Source organism: Mycteria americana, chromosome 2, assembly GCF_035582795.1.
Source record: "Mycteria americana isolate JAX WOST 10 ecotype Jacksonville Zoo and Gardens chromosome 2, USCA_MyAme_1.0, whole genome shotgun sequence".
Lineage (NCBI taxonomy): Eukaryota > Metazoa > Chordata > Aves > Ciconiiformes > Ciconiidae > Mycteria > Mycteria americana.
The window spans coordinates 84,859,976-84,884,291 of record NC_134366.1 but is presented as its reverse complement, the minus strand read 5'-3'; the positions used below and the strand labels follow the sequence as shown (position 1 = coordinate 84,884,291).

At 43.5% G+C, this 24,316-nt stretch overlaps 1 protein-coding gene across 3 annotated transcripts in view; it reads left to right on the top strand.

Moving 5' to 3' along the window:
• The first annotated feature begins 873 nt into the window (after window positions 1-873).
• CDH6 (cadherin 6) overlaps window positions 874-24,316 on the top strand; it is a 110,847-nt gene continuing 87,404 nt past the window's right edge. Inside the window, exon 1 of one of the 3 annotated variants that reach the window (XM_075493992.1) lies at window positions 874-1,065. The gene's annotated coding sequence lies outside the window, so the exon portion shown is untranslated. The remainder of the gene's footprint in view (window positions 1,066-24,316) is intronic. The other 2 variants (XM_075493994.1, XM_075493995.1) reach the window with 2 other exon arrangements.

The window sequence follows — 24,316 nt, the reverse complement described above, 5'->3', positions numbered from 1 at the left end:
AGACTTGGGGGGGGGGGGGGAGGCTGTACAACATGCATGTGTGCAGAGGGGCTCCACGAGTCCCACGGCAAAAGCCGAGATTTCAGTTCTTTCTGCATTAAGATTAGTCATAACCTGGTGAGTGGGGAGCCCTCTGGGAAGAGGGGGCCCGAGCAAAGGCAGGCACCTGGAAAATCCTCCTCCGCTGCTTCCCATTCACAGAGAAACCGCCACATGTGATCAGCCCCCCAAAGTGCCATCTCCATTAATAATTCACTGAAATTCTTGATTCATCAAGTCCAGGAAGTTCCCGGGAAGTGTGGGAAAAGACCAGTCGGGCATGTCTGGTGTCAAGAGAAGGACTTAAAAACGGCTCCGAGGATGCGAAACCGCACAGCACAAACGCACAGTTCACAACAGAGGAGCATGCCTCTCCCTCCTCTTTATCCCCCCCGATTTTATCCTGGCATAGCTTTTACTATCACTACCAAACGCTTAGGAAGGAGCGAGCTGCTCTCCACCTCAAGCACGGAGCGGCTCTCGGGGAGAAGCGGGGCTCCGCAGCACAGCCCTCCCCCTCCGCCCTCCCACCGCATTCACTTGCAAATCCCTGCCCGCCCGGAGGAGCCCTCTCCGCGCCCGCGCCCTCTCCGCGCCTCCCCGTCCCCAGTGCGGCAGCTCCGGCGGCTCCGGCATCCGCAGCGCCAGCGCCAGGAGTGCGTGTGCGTGTGCGTGTGTGTGTGCGTGTGTGTGTGCGAGTGTGCGTGTGCGCCTACCAGGCAGGCAGGCAGGCAGGGAGGGAGGAGTTTGGCTTTTTTTTTTTCCCCTTTCCCTCCGCCCCCCCCGATTTTTTTTTTTTTTTTTTTTTTTTTTAATTAATCAGGAGCACTGAATGGAAACCAATCAGATAGAGAGCCCCCTCGGCTTGGGCTGCCTGCATTCTGGAGTTAAAAAGTGCTGCTGGCCGAGCGGCAGCCCCAGTGAGAGGCGGGGAGGCTGAGCGGCGGGGAGAAGGGGCCGGGGGAGCCGCGCTGCCGCCGCGCCGCCGACCCGGGCGAGGCTCGGCCCCGTCGCGCCTGCTTGCCGGTAAGGAGATGCGGCTTCGCACTTCTTTAGGAGCAAGTTTCAACTGTCACCAGGCAGCTGCCTCCTTCCCTTTTTCTTTTTGCCGTGCTTGGGAATGCTAATTAAGGGGGGGGGCGGGGGGGGGGGGGAGCCAAGCACTTATTTTGCAAAGTTGGCAGCTGTCTTGCGGAGGGCTCTGCGCCCCACCGCCGCGCCGGGGTGTCCCCCCCCGGGGCTCCGCGCCGTGCCCGGCGGCTCAGGGGCGTGTGGGGACCACGTTTGCTGTCATTTTAAGTCAGGCGAAGGGATGCGGCGTTTTCCTGGGAATTGTTATCGCCAGCAAGACACTTCGGAGGAGGGGAGGGGGTGAGAGCGGGAGGAGGGTCGCGTGTGTTTGGAAGGGAATAATAATAATAACAATAACAATAATAAATAATAACAACAATAATAAAAGGAGAAGCGTGATAAGTAAGTAGAAAATAATAATAGAAAAACCTGTCTCGGTTTCTTGCCTAGTTGCTGTGAAATGGATACAGGGCAAAACCCTTCGGATCACGAGCAAAATCCGAGGCAAAGTGCAGAGCTGAATGTAGAGCACAGATGAAATGAGGCTCTCCCTCAGCAAAAAGAAGGGGGCAGAGGGGGCAGATCCGGGGACGTTACAGGAATTGACAAATGTGAAATCTTTTATTTGATAAAGGAGTGATGGAGGTGGTGGAAGAAAGGGGGTAGGCGTACAGGCATTTTACAGGAGAGAAGTTGGATAATTGCAGAAAGAAAGCACTGAATTTGGTTATGTTGTAAATGTTTCTAAGGAGCTGGTAACATACTTTGTATGTCAGATAGATTGAACTATTTATATATTCACATGTATATAACACCTACGTGCACACACAGAGAAACCAATGCACAGTATGTTTACTATATATATGTATTTTTATGCAAAAGGTTGAGTCAAGAGATAAGCAATAGCAGTAGAGGTCAGTGGCTGTGGAAAGAAGTCTTGTCACTGCTGCAATAAAATCCATATTTTATGGAGAGTTAAATGCAGTACTTTGTAAGTGCAAGTGGATGGTCACCTAAGTAACTCCTGATGACATTCAAGGATCAAGAAGTTTAATGACCAAAATTACTCCCAGCACGATGGCACAGCTGCTACTTTTATACAAACCGAGAAGATGGGGCACCTTTTTCCTTGTACTTGTGTATGATGTGGGATTTTAAAGTTCTGTTAGCACTGCATGGGAGATTGTGTAGCAAAAATTACTTACAGAGTGTAAGGTCAGTCCTTTCTCCAAATTTACTGTTCTTCTAGCGCAGCTGGAATAGAGAGTACAGTTGTTCCTGTCTATTCAGGAATCTGTGAGGACGGTACATACATCCTACGTGTGTACTTCACGAGCTATGTGCATGAACATATGCACAAGGAGAACGCTACAATCAAGAGCAAGGTTATTTCCATTCCCTTTTGTCATAGGACCATGTGTAATAGCACCCTGGAAATAACATAATTCCAAGGCAATAAGATTGCTTGAATGTGCAGACCTCTTTGGTTTTAATCAAAATAGACGTAACTCTCTAGTCAGGGTAAAGGCTTATCTCATGTATTTGCTGGACTGAAATCTCTATTATGCAGTCAGTTCTGTTGCAAAAGTGCTTGCATATTACTTAAAACATTCCATAAAATTGATTAACATCTGTTCCTGAGCAATATAATGCTATGGGTAATGGTGCATCCCTATTCCTTTCTTTTTTTTCTAATTCCTGTTTAAAGGCAATAAGTTTGCATGTCACAGGAGAGTAGGGTAGGGCTTGGAGGCTTGTGATCAAGATCAAGTAGATTCCTTTATCATGGATATATACAGTTTTAAAGGCCTGGCAGCAATGACACAATTGGATAGCTCCTTTAAACAGCCCAAACATGCTAATAAAGACTGCAGGGCTGAATCCCTTTTTCCTCTCCTCTCAGATGTTATCTGACACAGCACCGGTAAATATATAATCTCATATGCTTCTGGCTTTCAGCTGCACCATAATCTTTCTGGACATATTTCTAGTGGCTTGCAGTTGACTTTTGAGCTGGGAGAGGGAGGGGGAAGGCAGCCAGTCTTTTCAGAATAACGTAATCAGAGGCAGCAATAAATTTTTTTTTCAGGGAAAATGGCATTGATTCAGTCCTGTTGTAGTTCTCTGCAATTATCCTTTGCAGCCATTTAAGGAACTGGGGTCCCCATAGAGACTTATTAGTCCCTCTAGGTATTTTAGCTTTCACACCAGTTCACAGCTCTTGCGTATCTCCATGCCAGCACTCTAAAGATTACGTTTATAGGCATGGTCATCGTTTTCTAACCAAGTTGTTCAGCTGGAAATATGCATCTTAACTTCTGACTCTTCCTTCCCTCCCTTGCACAGCTCTCCCATGCGAACGTTAACCTGCCGCTCAAGGCAGCCTTCCCTTTCATAAAGTTTGCATTTTGCCATCTGCTGTTTCAATAATATTTAGTTGAGAGACTTCCTTGAAAGCAAAACACACACGTTAAACACATGTTAAAAAATGTTGTGGGGTTTTTTTTTTCTCTCCTTTCTGCTGAAGATCTCGAAACTGTGCAAACTTGATAGAAGTTATCAACGTGCCTGTGCTTCTCACCAGCCGAGATCCTGCCAGAGCACCTTCTCTCTGCGAGCAACCCTCTACTCAAGGGCATGCTGGGTTCCTCAGGGCAGGATCCTCCCCCCAGTCCTCTATCCCCTCAGGTCTCCTACATGATTTTTGCTTTGACTGAAGACTTCAGCACACCGATCTGCTGCTTGTTAATAGACTTCTGCAGTATTTCGGGGTTTGGAAGGAATTGCTGCTGGGTTTTCCAGTGGATGCCTGTGCGCTGTGTAGTGGTCAAGCAGATCTAGAGGGCATCGACATTTATCTGTTGTTAAATGAGAGGGTGGTCTCCGTCTCTTGTTTAACTGAACTTTTTCGTGTGCCGTCTGCCCTTTGTTGACTACTTTTAAAGTATGTTCCCTTTCTAGTGCAATCTTGTAGCATTATGGCTCAAGATGGGCAGGAAATTGCTTATGGATCTCCTTGGAAATGGTGGCTAATTACTAAAATGAAAGGTAGCTGAAATCTATAAAAACGAGTGGGTAGAATCCGTTGGAAACAGCAGGCCCCACTGTGATGGTGCCTCATCTTGCATAATGGTTGCAATTCCTCTAGTGGCTCTGCTGCAATTATACCAGAATAAAGTAGAATTGGTTTTCAGTATCTTTTGATTATCATAAGCGTGTGGGAAATGCCATGGAGGGGCTATGCCTTGGAAGCTGGGTGTTAGGGAGACTTCTTCATTAACCCGTTAAAGACCTAGTTAGCTGCAGTAACTGTTCCAATTTTTTCAAAGGCTTTGCATCATTTAGGGTTTGCTTCTTTTTCCTTTTCTTTTTCCTAAATAATTACTTGGATTCACAACTCTCAGAAACAGGGCTGATAACAGTTGTGATTATCCTGACTGCCATGTGGGGCCAAATTCAGGACCTTTTCAACATAAACCCCTAAAGTGAGTCTCCCATCCTGCACATGGAGCGAACGGCTCTGCGTGCCGCCGAACCCAATCTCTTCTGCTGATGCTATGCAGGATTCAACTTGCAGTATAAACACGGTTCTCAAGCTTAAATGTGTTCTGGTTGAGATAAAAATCCAGTAGCAGCTGGTTTGCTCATGCTGCTTGCTTAGTCGTGGCAGCCCTTTCCAAGGGGCCTGGAGAAACTGGGCTCTGTGAGGAGAGAGGTGTTATGACATCTTGCCTTGTTTCGTTTGGGATGGGGAGAGACGAGATGTAGAGGGAATGTTTAGTGTGATTAAACCCAGCTGTTATCTGTCTTTATTGCTTAACAAAAGGTACAGGGCAGATTATTAGTCCCTGTCTGAGTTTTAATAACACCCTTGAAGAATGCATAATTAATGCAAAACATCAGCAGAAAAAGTCATCCTCTCTGGGTTGTGTTGTGAGTGACACTGCAGTGAAACTAGATGGAGAAAGTACTGCATAAAAGCATTTTTAAAGTTTGAGTTTGAGTACTTCTCTTCACATCCATTTGGGTTTTTCTTGCTGTAAATCTCAGCTTAAGAGCTTCTCTCTCTTCTTTCCCCAATGACTGGCCAATATCTATTGGGAGTCCATCCAGCCTCGGGTTCCTAAGCTTCTTTAGGGCACTGCTGTGTGTCCTAATCCTGATCACCCATCCGTGGCTTCCCTTCCTTATTTCAGGCAGTGTTATCCCTCCTTGCACCCGTGACCATCTCCTGTACATACTCCAGGTGTGGCTGGTTGCCAACATTGTCTTCCACTTTATTTATTTTCCTGGTTGTGCACTTGGCACTGAAAGGCCCAAACAAATACTGTGAATGTTTATATTTATGCTTTTGTTTGTTTGTTAACTGGGGCATTCCCAGAAGAAACTGGGATAACTGTAGTTCAGGACTGTTCAGAGTGGTGTGAATTAATGTTACTGGTTGGTACATCCAGTCTTGTGGAGCTGCCCATTCCTTGAGTATTTTCCTCTTTCAAAACAAACCAGAAAAGACAGTTTTTCGTGCAGCTGCAGCCCCCTTAGCAGCAGTGAGGAGCAATGCTGACGGGGAAGGGAAACTGCGTCTTTCTGGTGAGGGGAGCCTGCGAGTCCTGCCAGCATGGAAAAACCATATCTGGCATGGTGTCCTTCATGAGTTATGGTGCCGGACCTCCAAAAAGAAGCTTTAAGTGAAGAAGTGATTGCTTAACTGTGCCAGTGCCAGAGCACTTGATAGCACTGTGCTGAAACATCCAAGATTGCACTGATACTGCATTATCTTTCTTCACACCCAGCCACAAGACACCCTCTCCATACTCTCCTCTTTGCCAAGCACACAGACAAAAGAGCATATACGTTTCCATCTGGTCGCATTCAGGAACAGTGCCAACCTTGCTATGTTTTAAGCAACCTGTTCAATAATGGCTTTATTCTGGTGTTGTGGGCAGATATTTTATGGATTAATTAGCCTGTCTTGTCAGGATATACATATGTATTTAAATATAGTCAGAAAGTGCTTAGTTCTAGCCAGAATGTGACTATCAGGTTTGATTTGCAACATAAATACCCATCGTAACCCCTCAGCTCTTCCCTAGTGACACACCGCAATGCACAGGAGAGAGCACTTTATGAATGAGATTGGTCCTGTACTATCTGGGTACCTTAATTCCTCTCAGCTAAACTAATTCCATTATCTTGCTGTAATGTTTACAGCTGCCTGCGAGATAATTGGTAGTGTGTCTTTCCAGCATTCCCACTCCTGCATCTGATCGCAGAGCCAGAGCAGGAGGACCTAGGAGAAGGGTCAGCAGGAATTGAAAATTAGCGCAGAAATTAAACACTAGTCGTGTTTCCCCAGGTACTGCAGGTGTGTGCTTGTCTGGGTGTAAGGCAGAGCCGCCTACTCCCTAACTGCTGCATTTCAATTGTCAGTTAATAGCATCTATAAGCACAAAGGCTGCTTAATAAACACGATCATTAGCATGTAGCTCTGCTTTGGTGTGAAGGATAAGACCAAACTCACAGAAAATAGTTGCCTCTGACGGTAACTCCACTTTGCGTTCTCAAATATCACGGGGATCCAAACCTGTCCTGCGTGTGAGGCGGCGGGATGGTGGGAGAACCGCTCACGCCTGTGGTCCCAGCCAGGGTGCTGACACCACGCAGCATGGGGACCAGCCTCCGTACTGACAGTCTCACCCGAGAGAAGCCCTCTTGCTTAGAAAGATATCCATGTGTCCTCCTCCCTCATCCCCCCCAGTTCCAATACATTAACAAAAATAATTAAAAGCATGGTTGCTTTTAGTTTTGCCCTAAGCATTCAGGTGAAATCTGTTTCCTCACTGAATTGATTCTCTTTGAGTGCCTGGTGGTTTGTAACTTTAGGGTGTCATTAGTCTGGCAATATTATTTGACAAAAGCATCTTCATGGACAAAAAGAAAATGAAATAGCTTATAGTATCCTGCCAAATAAAAGAACACTATCGTTGTGAGATGCTCTGTGGACATTTGGGAGTCTTGCTTCAAGTAAGGGACAAGGCATAGTTGATCGACATGGGGCCTTCACTCAAAAGCTGTTCAAGTATTCCACAATGTCTAAAAAATACGTCTCCACCACACGGCCCCCCTGCGAGACTGGCCTGTATAATTGGCCTTGTTTTACAGCAGGGGGAAGCGAATCACAACGGAGGTGAGTGACTTGCCGAAGGTCACACGAGGAGGCCATAGCACAGCGGGGATGCTGAACCAGGATCTACAGCAAGTACAGCTTGCAGTCAGCCCTCCTGCCTCTCTGCTGCTCACTCGAGTTGTTGGAGCTGATCAAAGAACGGATGGGGGAAAAAATTAGATCGGGTCTCTTTTTCATGCAAAAGAAAGACAATTATTTTTCTCAAGGACTCCTTGCAGCTGCTTTGACACTCTCTCCCCAAAGGATTTTCTGGATGTTTTTTGCTTGTTTGTTCAGCCATGTTCTGTGCGGAGGGGAAGGAGGAGGCTGGGTAGCTCCAGAGCCGTCTGGGACAAGACTGAATATCTTATTCCCAGGAGAAAGTAATCTGAGCTGTCCCCAAGCAAGGTGGCGGTGACCTTCCTCTCTGCGTTGGCCCGGTTGGACTGGCCACAGAGTTTCTTTATCATTCCCTGCCTTGTCCATTCCCACCTACTTATGCCTGTGGGAGAGAAGGGGATAAAAAAGTCTCATAAAAGGCTGCCTTTTCTGCATGCTGCTGCCTGTGGTTTGGGGCAGCCAGAGGTCACACTGCACTCTCTTGTTCACCTCCATGCCTGTACGAATTCATTTCAAAGCACCCCTGCTTTCTAAACGTCTAAGGAGTATTATTCCTACTGCATAGATATGAAGGTGAGTCAAAGGAAAGTTACTTGAATAATGACGTGACACACACAAATACCTCTGGCATGGGTGTTGGTCCTACTATAAATAGAGGGAGAAGTAGGAAAAGACACATAAAAAAGACACATTAAATTTACAAGTTATATGGCAGGGTTAGATCCAAATAGTACCAGGTTCTGAGCTGCGTCCCACCTACTATGCCCTAATGCTTTTGAACCTGGCCTCGCAAACTGATCGACCACTACAAGAATTCAAGAGAGCCTATTTCCTCATTTTCACAGCGCGAAGAGTGCTCTGGGAGATCACAGAGCAGGAATATATAGAGTTAGAATCCCTTTCAGGGAGCAAATTCCTTTTGTGAAATTGGTGCTCAATTTAGCTGTCACTGCTGAAAGGGAAAAAGATGCAGAAGCAACTTTTAAGTCCACCAGCCACATCCCTTTAAGCAATCCGTGCTGCACCAACCGGTTTTATAAAACTCTGTATTTCATCTAAACTCCATTTAAGTCTAAATAATATTAATGCTCAGCTATGGTATTTCCCTTCTCACTGCGGATAATTGCCACGTTATTTCTGCTATAAACAAAGCAGCGTTCTTCTCTCTCTCTGCCCTATCGTACCTGGTCCCAGAGCAGTTTACTTTTAAACATACCAATAAACTGCACTGAAGTGCACAAGACTGTTTGAATACTGAAGTGCCTTCCTGGATCAAGATGTCAGGATCTTGTAATGATGTGTTTACAACTTTGCAATTATTTCCATGGTGACCAAACCATGACCTCCAAAACTTTGTATACTTGGTGTCCCTAAATAGTAGACTAGGAAAAGTGGAGATGGAAAAAAAAAACTGTGTAAGGAATGATCATCATTTCCCATTGAAGCCCCTTCAGCAATATAGCCCTGGCTCATTTGTACAGCATGGAGATGGATCCTCTGCTGTCTTTCTGCTTCCATCAGCAGCTGGGAGCAGTTGCAGCAGGGATGCAGAGGCCTGGACTGAGATTGTCACTTGCTGGCTGGGTCTGCTGGAACATAGCAGGAGCATCTTTCCTTTGTGCAAGTGTCACTGTGCGTTACGTCTCTAAAGCCAATTCTTAGCTCAGATTTTTCCTTCTGGTGCCTGTGTCTTCAGGTCATCTGCACTTAAGAAGAAGCAGTGCATAAGCAATCCAAGGAAAAACTCTGGCCCAGTGTATCTTATTTGTTAATATTTACAGCCATCAGCACAATTCTGCAGACAATATAATCTCAAGCCGCTTTGAAATTCAGTGCCTTTCAGAGCAGCGTTTCCCATCAGAAACAGAAGTGTGCACTCTGATTTGTAGAAAGGATTTCTCAAAGCTACTTGATATCGCAGTTACTTTAAGGTATGACAGAGTTTTCCTTAGCAACAGGTTGTAATTTCAACCAGGCTGGTAAATGTGAGGTCAGAAGCTGGTTGCTGCAAATCTAGGAGGTTAAAATACACTGCACATCTTTGTTTCCTGTTGCAATACCATCCTGAATCCTTAATGAGCAAAAGTAAACACTGGGGTTGCTCAGGAACAGTTTTTGTCCTCTTGGAATGGCTCATTTAATATGAAGTGTATTTTGTGTTTATTACAGCGTTATTTATGTTTGGTCAAACTGGCATTAAAACAACCAGCATTGTAACACCGGCATTAAAACCTCAGGTGCAGATTTAGTTTCGAGCCCTGACCTGAGCAAGTATCTGTTACGTCTTAGAGGCTGCAGGTCATCGCGGGACGGAGCTGCTGGAGCAGCGGTGCCACCTGAAGAAGGAGGGGGGACGAGCAGCAGGCGTCCTGACGTGGGCAGGCATCTGAGCCCCAGGAGACAGCCAGAAAACTTCTGGAGGCTGAACTTAGCAATGGCAAGCACATAGACTAGATGGCTACCAGCGACCACAGCTTCAGTAAGTGTTTGACTGGGGCCAGGTTGGTGCAATCCAAAACACCAGAGGTCTTTTGTTAAGTGCCAAACTTAGTGTGCTTGGCTACCGCAGTGACAAAAAGTACCAGATTATGGCAGTGGCAGCAGTTTCCAGCTCTGGGAATGGTGGGGTGAGCACAAGGAGGAGACACTCAGCCAGCTGGTGCTTAAAGTCCCATTCTGCACTTCCTTTGAAGGTGACATGGTGGAAGGTTTGATATTTTTTATATACATCACTGATGGTAGTGCAGGACTCATGGTTATCCCAGCTTTATTTACGGGATGTGCTGTATAAAGGGTAACGAGGATGTGTTTTCAGACACCACCCAACCTTGTATGTTCTCCTTCCCTTACATATTTCTCCTCTTCCATTGGACTGTTTTATGCTCATCTGTTGTTTTATAAGGTAACGATCTTTTGCCCAGCCCTGTGCACATTGCCTCTGGGAAGACAAGGCATGCCAGGAAGCCAAAAGTTCAGTAGACATCAGTGTGTTGGAAGTTGGTTTTTGTCCTCAGACGGTGTGTCACGGGGCTGCATGAGCTTGCTCTGTGCTTGCTGTTTTACCATTGACTCCGACTGTGCGAACAGAGCAAAGAGACCAAGCAGGATTCAGCTGCAAGCTGGGATAGGGTGAATTATTGTAAATAACTGAGCTGAGCCATTAGAAATAAGTTGCTACTGTAAGCAAGATTAACTTGATGTGCTGCCTAAAATGAGATATTAGAGATGATATGGGAGAGAGAGAAAACTTTTCATTTAGATGGAAACAGGACTGATTAATTAAGCAGTAACGAACAAGGAACCTTGCCTTGAATTGATATGAGGCTTGCAGTGCTAATTTAACATAAAGTACAGCTCCCAATTTGTTATTAAATTAAAATGGCTTTTAAAATTGTTTACTTTTTTTTTTCCTTATCTGCTTCTGTGTGGCAAAATGATTATTCTGGCTAGTTAGAGAAACCAATCAGAGCAACAGAAAGTGTAGGTTGAAGGGGGGAAAGATTGTCCTGTTGTGTAATTAAGAAATATACACTAATATCCATGACATCATGAACAAGCACTTCAAAGTAGTAAATGTGCTCTGTATTGCATATTAAACTAAACAATTAGCATGCTAACAAGCTGCTCTGGACATACAGTGAAAAGGCATTGCACTTAAGGAAATGACTGCTTCTTTTTTTTTTTTTTTTTTTAGTCTAAAGATCTGCTCACCTGACTGACAAATATTATTATGGAATAATGAGGAAGAAACATTTCTCCTTCTTCTTCCTTTCACCTTTCTTGCAATTTCCAAAGCAGTTGTAATTTGGCAGACTTTGTGGTTACCCCATACAAGGGAATTTTTGCTACCCCCATCAAAGTATATGATGGAAATACGAGACACTGTATGTGATAGACAAATCCTATGGAACAACAGGGAAAATAACCTTGTAGTGACATTGCTTTTTTAGTCTCAAACAAGTTTTACTCTTGACAGGAATGATTCTGTGTAATTTATTGTAGGATAGCTCAACAGTAGCAATTTGTCATGCATTGTGATGTAATTTGATGGGTTCATTTCTTAAATGAGTTATGGATTATGGATTACCTCTGTATATCAACAACAGAGCTGTATCTTCTATGTAAATATTCCCTCAACTTTTCCTTCCTCTTCCAATCCATTTTCCATCATATAGAGATGACTTTTCTTCCATCTAATCTTTCTACTAATAAGGTGTTTAATAATTTAGCAGCCTAAAAAATGAGCATATTTCAAAGGAGTTGGTATCAATGGTAGTGTAAGAGCCTCAGGCTACAAAAATGTGGATGAAGCTACCAAAGTTTTAGAGTTAGGATCCCAACTGTCTTTCTGCTTCAGGCAGCTATTTTATTAAAGTTGGTATTAAACAACACCGCCTAAGGTCTGATTAACAATTTATGACTTCCTAAGAAGGATTAGCAGAAGCCTATCATTTTTATATTTAAATCTTAATTTACATCTAAGAGAAACCATACCCAGGTTTACGTTTTTATTATTACTACTGCTGCCTCCGAAACATTGCTTATGTGGGCATTGCAGGCACCAGTTTGTTGTACTGATCTTTTAGTACTGCAACCCGTCACACGAGTCAGAGGCGAAAATGGCCTCTTGCATCATGCGATGGGCTTGATCCTGCAAAATGACGGCCGTTGTCTCTTCCTGGCCTCAGTTGCTTTTCACTGTCCCTGAAGTCCATTGGGACAGAGGGTGATCGGCACTTGGCAGAGTCAGGCTGAGATCTGCAAGCCCAGGAGCTGAATGTTGTCCAGCTAACATTACTTTAGAGAATGAAATCCAGATGTACGTGACCAAGGCTTGCCTGACGTACCTTCCCAGAGAGGAATTTTCCTTTTTGACGTTTACTTTGTGCAACTAGTTGCACCTCTGTCTCAGTGATGTTTTTCTATAAGCCTCCCAGCCCTGCTTATTAGGTTACTGCTGGGCAGCCTCTGCTAGGAGAGGAGGCAGGGGGTGATCCTGCTGCTATATTCTGGGAAGCAATGGAGCAGGAGCTGTCGCTTTTTGCTATTACAGAGGCAGCCCAGGAAGGAGTGTGCTACCAGGAGGAAGGGGGTGGGGAGTAGATACCAGCAAATCTGCTGGCCAAACTTTGCTCAATCTCCTGAGTATAAAACCAGGCCAAAGACATGCAGCTTAGTGGAACAGAGTGGAATTTATTCCACTTCTGGCAAAGCTATTTTTAATTTTTTTGAATTTTTTTTTAATGTTCAGATAAGAAAATAATAACAATGGTCTGTTCTGTTATCTATTTCCAAACTGACCTTGTGCCCCCCCTTGACTTTGTCTTCTCCAAGTTCAGCTGCTTCAGAAAATTGGCATATTTTCTTTTATTCCCCTGTGTATTTCCATTTCTGATACTCTTCAGTGGATTTAACACTCATTTCACCAAGGGTTGGAAGTGGTGGTCGTAGCCTGTAGAGCTAAGGGAAAAAATTGTCAGCGAGGGGCTATGAGCTCCACTGGCTCACAGCAAGGGAGATGTTATTTTTGTCCTCTTGAGCCTCCCTAGTCCATAAGACAGTAAAAGGCTCAAAAGAAATGCTGATATTTAAGCATCTTCATTGCTTTATTTGAACTTTCAACATCTCCATGGCTTTTCTTTTAATCAATAGCTTAGTTTTTGTCTTGGACTCGAGGGCTTTAAGTTTTAAAATACTAGAGCCATAATCTGAAAACTGCTGGTTCTTCAAAGCAAAAATGAGCATTAACACATTCAGAGGAAGATTTCTCATTTTCCTGGCTTTTCAGGATGTGATAAACTGAATTTTAGTTTTCGGGCTGCATTCACATTTCAAGGATCTGCTATTAGAAGGACCCTGAGAACCGCAATCAGAATATTTTCTTGTGGCGCTTGCGTTCAGCATGTGCTTGCGGGCCATTACTGTCAGTGGGATTTAAGAAAATGCTCAAAATATTGTGCTGAATCAGGGACTGAGCAGTACCTGCGAGGAATAAGGCCCTTAGATTCGGGATTAGCAACACTCAGGGCTTCTATTTTATTCTTAGTTCTGACTGAAATTTTATCTAGTCACATTCTCAGTCAAAAGAGGACAAATGAATATTATTCCGTTGACTTCCAGGGAGCTGTAATGATAAAGGCGAGCTGAAAAACTGGACCAAGCAAGCAGAGAAAAACGTATGAATAAATTATCAACAGTGGACATGCCCAGGAACTGAGAGCAGTCAGCTCCCCCGCTCTCTCCTCACTCTCCCGTTAAAAAATCCTCAGCCACGTAGCCAGAGAGCAGGAGCGATATCATGGGACTTCTGTGGCCAGTGACACAGCAAACAGCAGTGCGAGCAAATAGTTCATACTTAATCTGTGTGATGAATTATTCATCCAAACTATTCTACAGCAACATATTATTATTTATTTGTATTACATTAGCGCCCACAGGTCCTAATTGCGTGAAGCAGTGCTCTAACTTAATAGAGTCCCAGTTGGCAAATATGTTCAAAGAAATCAGTCTTGGTTGCAGGATTATTTGACCAAAATGTGGCTAACTTTGCAGCAAATCCTATTAGAACAGAGTCCTTAAGTGAGTTCTACCCTGTAATAGAGGTGTAAGTTAAACATGTCAGCTATGCTTTTGTCCAATTAAAGCACACTTATTAAAAACAATAGCTAAGTGCTTACTATATTATGATTCATTCTGTAACCACTGGATTAATTTTAAAGTCTTCTGTGTACGGAATTTTCAGGTGAGGTTAATGTGATTTTCACTCACAATGATGGCTTCTTGGTTCCTTTAAATGAATCAGAAATTAAAAAAAAAAATGTAGGTCTGACCATAACGCACAAGAATATCTTATGTGGAGGAATAACATGGTATCAGGCCTAATATAAGGATATTATAATTCTTTGATGAAAGGGAGAGAAAGAACTAGGAAATAAAAAGTGAGGTACAAAACATTTGCTGGGAACTCCTGGAGGTCAGTGGAGACCATAATACATGCCTTCAGTGGTCTTCAGGGTAAATTCTGCCCTCAGTGTCACACATCTTTCCACTGTATTTGTGGATAGGACTGTTGCCAGGAAAATGGCCTCTTCTTTGCTTTTTCATTTTATTCCTATTCTGTGACTACACGGTCTGAACTAGGCACTAACTAATGCCTAGTTATATGTAAGCTGTTCAACCTCGGTCAATACGTATTTTATGGTTATCCCAGGTTGCTTTCTGCAGCGAGGATAACAGAGTTCTGTGGGAAATGTTGGCTTTGTTCCACATGAGTCTGCAACAGCACGTCACAGTTTGCAGATATGGACACGGTGTATACGTCAAACGAACTGCTAGATAAAAAAAACCCTGTCAACACCTGATTTGTACACATCTCTCAACCTCTACTTTTGGATGCTCATTACTATATACATAATTGAATTCCACCACACACCAATGCACTAAAATTTTCTCCTGTGGACGTCATTTCCAGGAGAATATGTGGATATCGGCTTGCAGTAGTCAGCTGGCCTGAATCCAAACCGTAAAGCCAAATACCTTCACATGATGAAGGTGTTTGGAGACTGAACTGAGGTCCATGTTGTGCAAATGACCTCATCTTGACATGACTGAATGAGGGAAATGCATGAAGTTGTGATCTCTTAACATCTGCTCCTGCCTTTTTTTCTGAATCTCTTCAGAATGAGCAGACACCCAGCCCTGCATCCACACACCCCAGCTTTAAATGGGTTACCAGTACCCAGCTCTGCACTTTGCGGCTTGAGTCTTTCTGCTGCTTCAACCCAGCTCTGAAATGTCTCCCTCCAGGTTAGCTTGCATAAACATAAAACCCCAAATTAGCATTGCAAGCAGCCATTGCCCTCAAAAAACAGTAGTTTGCCTGTGCTCAGTGCATATTTGCCACCTGCTAATGCTTTAAAAAAAGGAAAAAAAAAAAAAAAAGAATCTGGGCCAAGTCCTTAATTGGAGTAAATCCATGTGTAACTCTCGTAACTTTAAGGAACTGTCATCACCTTTACCAGCTGATGAACGGGCCTGTGCGACTGCAACGCAGAGGATGCTTTGGAGCATTTGGGCTGTGCATTGTTTCTGCCTGACTGAAGGGATGCCAAAGGGAGGGAGTACATTTCCATGGAGGCAGCCTTCTGGTTGTTGTCCACTGGGGTGTACACCTACAAACTGCAAGCCTTCTGCACTTCTGACTGCTTGGCTCGAGGCACAGCTCGCATACCTTGTAATAGAAATACTCAGCTTTGCTTTCTCAGCTCTTCCCGTGCAAAGTCAGAAGCATGGACACCGTGCCAAAAATAGGAAGCTGAACCCTTGGTCCTGCAGAAATGATCTCTTTAAAAGCCGAAAGCAAAGAGGGAAGAGGATGTGGGACCATCTCACACCAGGAAGGACATTTTGGTTGTCTGTGGGATTTCTCCTCTATCAGGAAAAAAAAACCTTAAAAGATTAAAATAACAACCCCAGTTCTTTTGGACACAAGAGTGAGTATTTTGACCTGACTCCTGCTCAGGACGAGTAGCGTGTGACAGCCAGGCTTATGCTACACCGTTATTATTCAGGCCACTGGCACTGGAAAAAAATACAGGACTGTCAAGGAAAGAAATGTGGAATGGTGTTTGTGTATGAAACTGCTGTTAAAATGGATTTATAAAGAATATGATTATATTTTCCTTCTAAATTTCTTTCTATTTTCAAAAAGAAAGAGAAAGAGAGACTCTTAGAATTTCTCTTTTCTCCATAATACTGTGGACTGGTAAATGCCCCTGGGGGAGGGATATCTGGGAACAGGACAGAACACTCTCCAAAAGCTTGGACAAGGTAATTCAGTAAGAATGTTTAAAAGGCCTCGCAAGAGAAATTTTGCATCTTTACTTCACGGCTCACCCTTGCATGCCTGTCTCTTTCAATAAACTATTACTCTGCCATTGAGAGCACCTGGCTTGCTGGCTGGTATCACACATCTTTTAGTATGTTGATACCAACATAGCTGGTATTCCTCAGGGGACTGCCAAGCAAACGGGTTTTGAAAGCCCTCTACCTTCAAGGCCTGTACTCAAACCCTTGCTAGAACAGATGCCAGCAGTCGAAAGCATCATTAGTACCACCTAATGGGTCTTCAGAGGACTACCTAAGCAAAACAACTATTTCCATTCCCTTTCATACAGAAAAAAAAATAAATAGGGGGGAGTTTGTATTAATAGCATCATCTGTTGAGAACTTCACTGGTCCATGAACCAGTAGTAGAAGTGGCGTGGAGTACATCCCTGAGCTCTAGGCTCCTTGGCGAGGTGGGCTGAAGAAACTGTCATTGCTGCTGTTTATCCATTATCTGTTCTGTGGACAAATAAAGGTCTTCAGCTTCTGCAGCTGCCAGTATCTACACTGCAGAAGCATTGCATCAGTACAGAGATTTAAAAGAAAAAAAAAAAAAAAAAGCTCATTCCAAGGTAGCTGATTTGCCAGGGAGGCAGGCACAGGAAAGATTCCTGAAATTTTGGGCCCCTGAGTTACTCGGAAAGCCCATAGCCTGTGTTTTGTCATATCTGCAGAGCACTACAGACAGGGGAGTCTCTTATCTCAGGGTAGAATTCACTTTTCTCACGCTCTAGTCATGAAGTGAAAGACCTGCAGTGAATATACCTGATGCATTTAGGCCACATTTTTAAATCTTAAAACTTTGACTTGCAATATCTCCTGTGATGAAGGGGGAACAGGAAAGAGGGGACAAAAGACGCTCACAGTTTTGCAACCACCCATTAGAGACCAGTTTTTAAAAAGGAATTGGGTAACTCAAGGTTTAAGTGTCAGTGCCCTTCCTTTCATGAGCAATCCTTACTCATGCTGAGTTCAAATTTTTTATAAAGTGTGTTTTATCACTACCTTTTGAGGTCTTTATACCCCAGAGCAGATCATTTGCAAATTTACAATGGAAAAATTATTTCATTAAGCCAGTGGTGACTCACTTGAATAGGAGTTTGCAGACCTGGACACTGGGGTTTGAAGGTTCTCTGAGTATCCATGCTTTATAGACATGCACCTTAACAGAAGCACAGGCGTGCAAAAAGAAACCATATGGCATGCATTCATAAATAGGAAAGATTTTGCCCTCACACGGATAGATGTATATGCATCTAAAATGCATATAGCTGTTCATCCCATGCAGACATCTTTTTCTTCCACTTAAATCTAAGTCAGAGCTAAAGCTCAGCCTTAAGTTTCAGTTATCAGACAGCCAAATCAGTATTCTTCCAAGGGACAAGCAAAGCAAAAACATGTGAAATTTATAACAGCTGAGGGTATAATCCTGTTTTCTGTCATTTAGACTGTCTGGTCAAATGACAGGACCTACATTCGCTCTTATTTACATTGAATTATTGGTCTTCCCTCTCCACTGGAGATCCTGGCAACATTTTCAGTGGAGTCCTACGAGTTTAGGAGGTTGAGATTTTACCCATAGATTTTTGTGAAATTATTCTCAGCTTATGTGACTAGTAGCAATGAATCAGGCCCTTAGTTTTTTGGTGGTGTTTATTTCATCTCGAAATCCACCGCATATGTCATTCTTTGTTGTCCACTCTTAGCATTCATTTTCCTTAAAGCTCTGACCTGTTAAGGTAACGATGTTATACAGGGATTTTAATTTTCACTAAAAAAGAAAAATTCCTAGCTCTTGCACATAAAGAAAGCCTTGAAAACATGGAGTCTACCAAGGGGAAAAAAGACAAAAGAACAATCTTAAGTTATTTTTAAGTCAGTCCAACTTATGATTTATTTGGAGATTCTGGGTTGGCAATACAGTTAATTTAATTGCAATAATTTATTACTTCCTTACTAACTAGTAGCTTATTACATTACCAGCAAACTTATCTCTCAGCTTTCTGGAGCAAGGCAGATTTCAGGACTCCACCTCGCAGTTCCTGCGGTCTCACTGGCTCACCCGTGCACAGTCTGGCCAAAGACATGCAGATGCCTTGGTCACAAGCGGCTAAATAAAACGGCAATGTATCAAGTAAAGGTGAATGGTAATGACTGTAGCACTTAGCACTTGCATGTTCCTCCGTGTCCAAGTGCTTCGGAAGCAGGAACTAATTACGATACGTGCAGTAATAATGGTATGTTCAGAGAGATGCTAAATTGTGTCCTTACTGTAATAAACTGCTGTGCTGGGATAGGAAATCACTAGATTACAAGATAGAAGGAGGCAGCTTTAGGATAATCCCTCTGTAGCCTCATGCACCCCGGTCCCTCACTGGAGATGGCACACATCTAGACTTCTGCACAACGACCTACGCCTTTTTTTGAGGGGAGAGGTTTATACCTCACTGCAATTGCCTGCGTTGCCTTTGCTTCAGCTGTATCGGTGCCGAGGGGCTGCGAGGCTACAGGAACTTCTGCCTTTGTCTATTCGTGATAGGACACAGAAGAAGGGCTGGGAAAACACTTTTTAACTGCCACAGGTTTCAGGAAAGCTGACTAACCCCCAAAGCATTTTCAGTTACATATTGCAGAGCAAGAGAGAAAAAAAGAATCCGCTCTTTGCTGCTCTGCTCGGACTGCTGTAGCAAAGTCATCTCGTGTTTTCTTCTTGAAGTGTGTGATGTCACAAAAAAAATATTTGACCAAAAAGAAGAGGATTGCAGGGAAAAAACAGATTTGTAATATTATCCTGATTATAGCTACAGGTAACAGATAATCTCCTGCTTTCTCTTGTGGGAGAAAAGATAGCTTGTTTTAAAAACGTACTGAAAAATTTTTCCCATTTTTTACAAGGTGTCTAGCAACAAAGAAAAGGAAAAAGCATCATCCATGGATTTTTGCATTTACTTATTTGTAGAAAAACTTTCACGGGATAATTCACATTTCAGTGTTGTCTTGTATTTTAACTTCAGCCGATAACCCTTTTCAGGAATTAAGTCCACTGCATGGAAGAGGCGGTGGCAGATCCTTTCTAAGAGGCAACTAAATTGCGTGGGTTGTGCTTTCTCTCTGCTCAACTGACCTCCCTCCAGGCTCCGTGGGGCTGCCCCGGAGCTGCTCCTCGGGGGTGCCAGGACATGGTGTCACAATTCTTTTTAAAACAGAATTGCAGTTGCCCACCAGGGAAAGACGAAGCCATTCTGGATGAGAGGGAACTATTAAGCAACAAAGTTTTAGGCATTAAACGAACTTTGGAAATGAGCAGGACGTCCTGTTGACTTGGCCAAGCTCCCAAACAACTGAAGTTTATGGCATTTCTGAGCTTGCCCAGCACACATAACTGAAGGCAATTTTTCTTTTCCTTGTAAGGAATGGTGCATAGGTGAGCTTTCCTCTCCGTGGGTGCTCCAGGCATAGAAGTTCTTAAAAAAATATACAGCCACTAAATGGCAGTGGTGGATACCCTAGTTACTGGCAATGTTCAGGGTTATGGAAGAACACCCCCCCCAGCAGTAGTTTCTTGACATTAAAAATTTATATTGAAATACCAGCCCTGTAAAATCCATTGATTACTCGTTCTAATGCAAGAGAGAAGGCATTTCTGAACCTCTTCAGTGTTTATAATATAGATTTAATGAAGGTGGATGTTGCCAGTTTCATGGATGGTAACAGCCCAGGTTGTATTCTTTCTGCTCGTCATTGCTTAAATGGCATTTGATGGCAGTTTCCCTAGGCTAAGCTGCTGAACATCTTTTTCTCCTCTCAGCTTTCTAAAAATTAAGTGTAATTCACTTTACACAATTAAGTATAACTCCTGTGAACGTTAGCCTGCAGATTACAAGATAGCCAAAATTCCAATTGGTGCTCATTTAAAGAGGTCTTTATTCTTTTTAAATAAATAAAAAAGAAAAAGTTGGACCTTTCTTATTGGCAAGAAGTATGATTACTTTTCTCCTCCACCTACTCTATGTTTAGTAAATCCTATAACTTGGGCATATTATGAAACCAATTTTTAAAGGTATTAACGGCACAATTTTACAACAGATAACAGACATGCTGAACACTTACCCTCTTTTTTTTCCCCAAACCTTCCTAAAACAGTATCTCTTTGACCTAGCCTTTCATGATTAGCAAAGCACTAAAAATATGGAAGATATTAGATTATTGGCATAGTTAGCATAGCCCATGATTTATTTAACTAGAAGAAATAGTTAATTTTCTAAAAAGTTGTTTTAAGAAAACAATAGCAAATAGAAGGTGTTTACACTTAGAAGACTAGGGTAATGCATTTATCAGAAAAAAAACCCAAACAACAAGACCGGGTCAAAAAGAAACAAACAAACAAAAATCCCCAGCTACCCAAATAGACTGTGGAAAATGGGAATGATTAAAAAAAAAATCTCTGCTCAAAAAAACATCTGCATGCTAATCCTGGTGTTTTCAAGTGGAACAACAGAGTAAGAGGAAAAAACCCACACATTTAAGAAGAAATGTGAGAAGCAAACAAAAAAATAATGATGAATGGAAAAATATGACCAAGTCAGAAAAATTCAGAGAAAGAAACAGATTGAATCTGTGCGTTCTTTCACAATGGAGCTTCTGTTGGTGTGACTGCATATTCAGCAGTGTGAATATTATAATTAAAGAATGTCAGCTCAAGCAAAATGTTTTAAAACCTTCCTATTAATAAGCAGATAAACTGCTTAAAAATACTGATTATATTAGGAAAAAAGGAAGTGTTTGTTTTTTGTGTCTCAATTCCTTTCATCCGCTGTAACACATTTAAATAGCAGATGTCTCTCCCAGGCAGTGTTCGATAGGGGTACCGTTGATTTCAATACCGAGGTGGTAAGAACATCTTTATGGAGGGGTTCGGTGCTGTGCTGCAGGTCCCAGAGCTCACTGGTACCCACGCAAGGGTCAAGTCCAGCGCCAGGCAGAGATCCTGCAACGGCAGCCGAGCTGTACCAGCCCTGTGCCGCGTCCCGGCTGGTTAACTCTGCCCGTCGGCAGGATGGATGAGGCAAGGTGCAGCGCGGTGCTGGTGCGGTGGGGCTGCTGGCAGCGCCTGGGAGGGCTGGGGGCTCTCCCCATCGCACTCCGCTGCACAGCCCTGTAGGCATGCCCTTACAAGCGCTGCAGACAAAGAGCATGACTCCGTACAACGCCGACAGCAAGCGCTGCGCAGTGCTTTATCCCAGGTTCGGACCAGAATGGGAGTGCGTGAGAAAGAGCTGTGAGCACTGTGAAATGTGGATGCTAGGTCAATGCAAATCTCTTTCACCTCTGGAGTTTGGGAATTTTTTCACACCGAATTGCAATTCAAGTAGCTGCTTCTTTTTGTAATAGCAAGACAAAGCTATCAGGGTATTGGACAAAGGACAGTTACAAGCACAAAAAAAACCTTAATTTAAGCTAAAATGAAAATTAGCTCTGGTGGTCGCAGGTTAGACCAGATGAGCCCAATCTCACAAATACTTATGCACAGATGTATTTTTAGAGACACAGTCTCAAGCACTTATATGTGTAGCCACTCGCCTGGTTTTGCTTGGCATTCAGAAAGGTTTAAGGAAGGTCTAATCATTACATGTGGTGATCTTAAGGAAGATCATCATTACAACGTAGCTTGAAAACCTATACCTTTTTAGGTCTCTTTAAGATACCATTCCAATGCAAATAACTCAAAGTTGGCTGAACTGTGAAAAATGGCAGTTGAAAAATAACTGCTGATGTATATATTCATCCTGGGCTCCCAGGAAAACATTTGTCATTTGGAAAGCCATTCTGAGCTTGCTTTTTTAGCACCCAGAAGTATCAGAACATCTTAAGATTTTTGTCAGGCTCTACCCGTGAGGCTGCAGTGCGCTTTTTCTCCCCATTGTGGCCAAGCTCTGTGTTGTGAGCAAGACAGTTTACCTGAGGTGTCATTACAAAGTGTGAGGAAATTGTCATCATAAATCATCAATGTGAAAATAAAAGCAACCTCTGGGGTTGCAGGATTTCTTCCAAAACTTTCCCCTTGCTACAAAGTAGCCTGTAATCTAAACACTTGGTTTTCTGTCTTTCTGGGTTGCTGAAGTGCTGTTCTGCATTTCTAGGTTTCCAGAGAGTCACCATGGCAGTTAGACTGTTAACCCAACCTTGAAGAGCAAACAACAGCACAAGCAACAGCCTGCTTATGAATCTGTAAACATTACCTCATCCATTTCAGAGAAATTTTAACTCTCTTCCCCATTCATACTATGAGATATAAATCGCCAACTCCAATGTCAACTGTTTAGATGCCAAAAACATTAAACATGCTAAAAAATAACTTTAAAAAATCTGGAGTAATAAAACACACGTAACTGCAGCCAATTAGATATTTTTTGAGTCATTCAAAGACAAAACTAAACACATTTCTCTCACGGTATATGTTTAACTTTGTTCCGTATAGAAATCTCACAAAAAATGACTGAAGTTTGGAATTTGGCAGATGATTAGAGAGGAATGCATTCCACTACACATTTGTGTAGCAGACTTATGCGACGCAATATGATGCGCATCTAGACAAACAAAAGGCTTCATGTTTAATGGACAGGATTTGAAAAGAACAGTGTTTAATAACGTCAATGTTGAACATGATTTTCTCTTCTCGTTCTTTCATCCAATTGTTGCCTTTTTGTGCTATAGTAGTTTTATGTTTTGCTACCAGAAAATTATTTATCTTGCATTCAGGGTCAGTCTCTCTTCTTTCCACAGTCCAGTCATAACTGTTTGGCCACTGTTTCTTGCTGCTTGCTATTTTGTTTGAGGCTACTTAATTGGAAATACTTAATTGGCCCTAGTGTCTTATGGCAGAGAAAGTAACGATATTAAACTGTATAAAGCTCCCATAAATATTTCACTTCATGCTAATTTCTGTGCTTCCAGCTGAGCTGTTTAAAGGCGTTGAAAAACGCCTCTTTTTTTGTCGCAGTTAAATACTTTACTAGGAAACAGTGAAAGGATTAGCCGTTCGTGTTTTAAAAAGTGTATCAGTGAAGGCGATGCTTTTTTTTGTTTTGTTTAAGACTGGCACTCCTTTCCCTTCTACCCTTAAGTTATTTGCCGAGCTACAAAACCCATCAAAGCACCGATTTAAATGTTTGTTTTTTTTTTTTTAAAGTAGCAGACCGAGTCCGATGGCAAGTTCGGTCCCGGGCCGGCGGCCGTCTGCAAAGCCTGGAGCTCCCCCACGTGGCGGCCGGCGCCGGGAGCGGGAGCGGGGCCGGGGCCGGGAGCGGGGCCGGAGGCGGGAGCGGGGCCGGGGCGGGGGCCGGGAGCGGGAGCGGGGCCGGGAGCGGCAGCGGCAGCGGCAGCGGGAGCCGTGCCGGGGGGCTGCACCGGGGAGGTGTACCCTGCACCTCCCGCCTGGGAATTTTGCGCCCTGCCATCAGATACAAACATGCGTCGTTAAAATTGACACTGCAGCACCGCTTTTATTTAAAAAAAAAAAAAAGCCCAACCTTTTTTTCACTGTTTTTACGGAGTCTAGTTTTGCTGCAAGGTTTTCTCCTAGAGCAATGAAGAAGGGGGAACAAATTCCTCCAGAGAATGGTTGAGTAAGACTTTGGTGGCCTGAGTCATCCCCTTGGGTCATGGCTCATTTCCAGCCCGGAGTCACCCCAGGAGGCCCCGGGTGCCACAGACCTTTGGTGTGACCCAGTGGGGCCATGGATGCCGAAGCAATTGTAAGGCCAGGTCATGGCCCTTGACAGAAGAAGAGGAGCTCCATGAAGGAGGGCTGTGTTGTTCTGCCAGACAGATGGGGTAAACACAGCAAAAGCTGTAAGCACAGGCAGGGAGTGGGGGGCTAAAAATACTGCATATTTCCACTGAGCATTCACAGTGGAGGAGGCATTTGGCCACAGGACAGAAACGGTTTAAAAGGTTTTTGCCACCAGCCATATGTTGCCATGCCACTACCAAGGGTTAGTATTGGTAGAGTGCAATATTAAGCTCAGTGCAAAA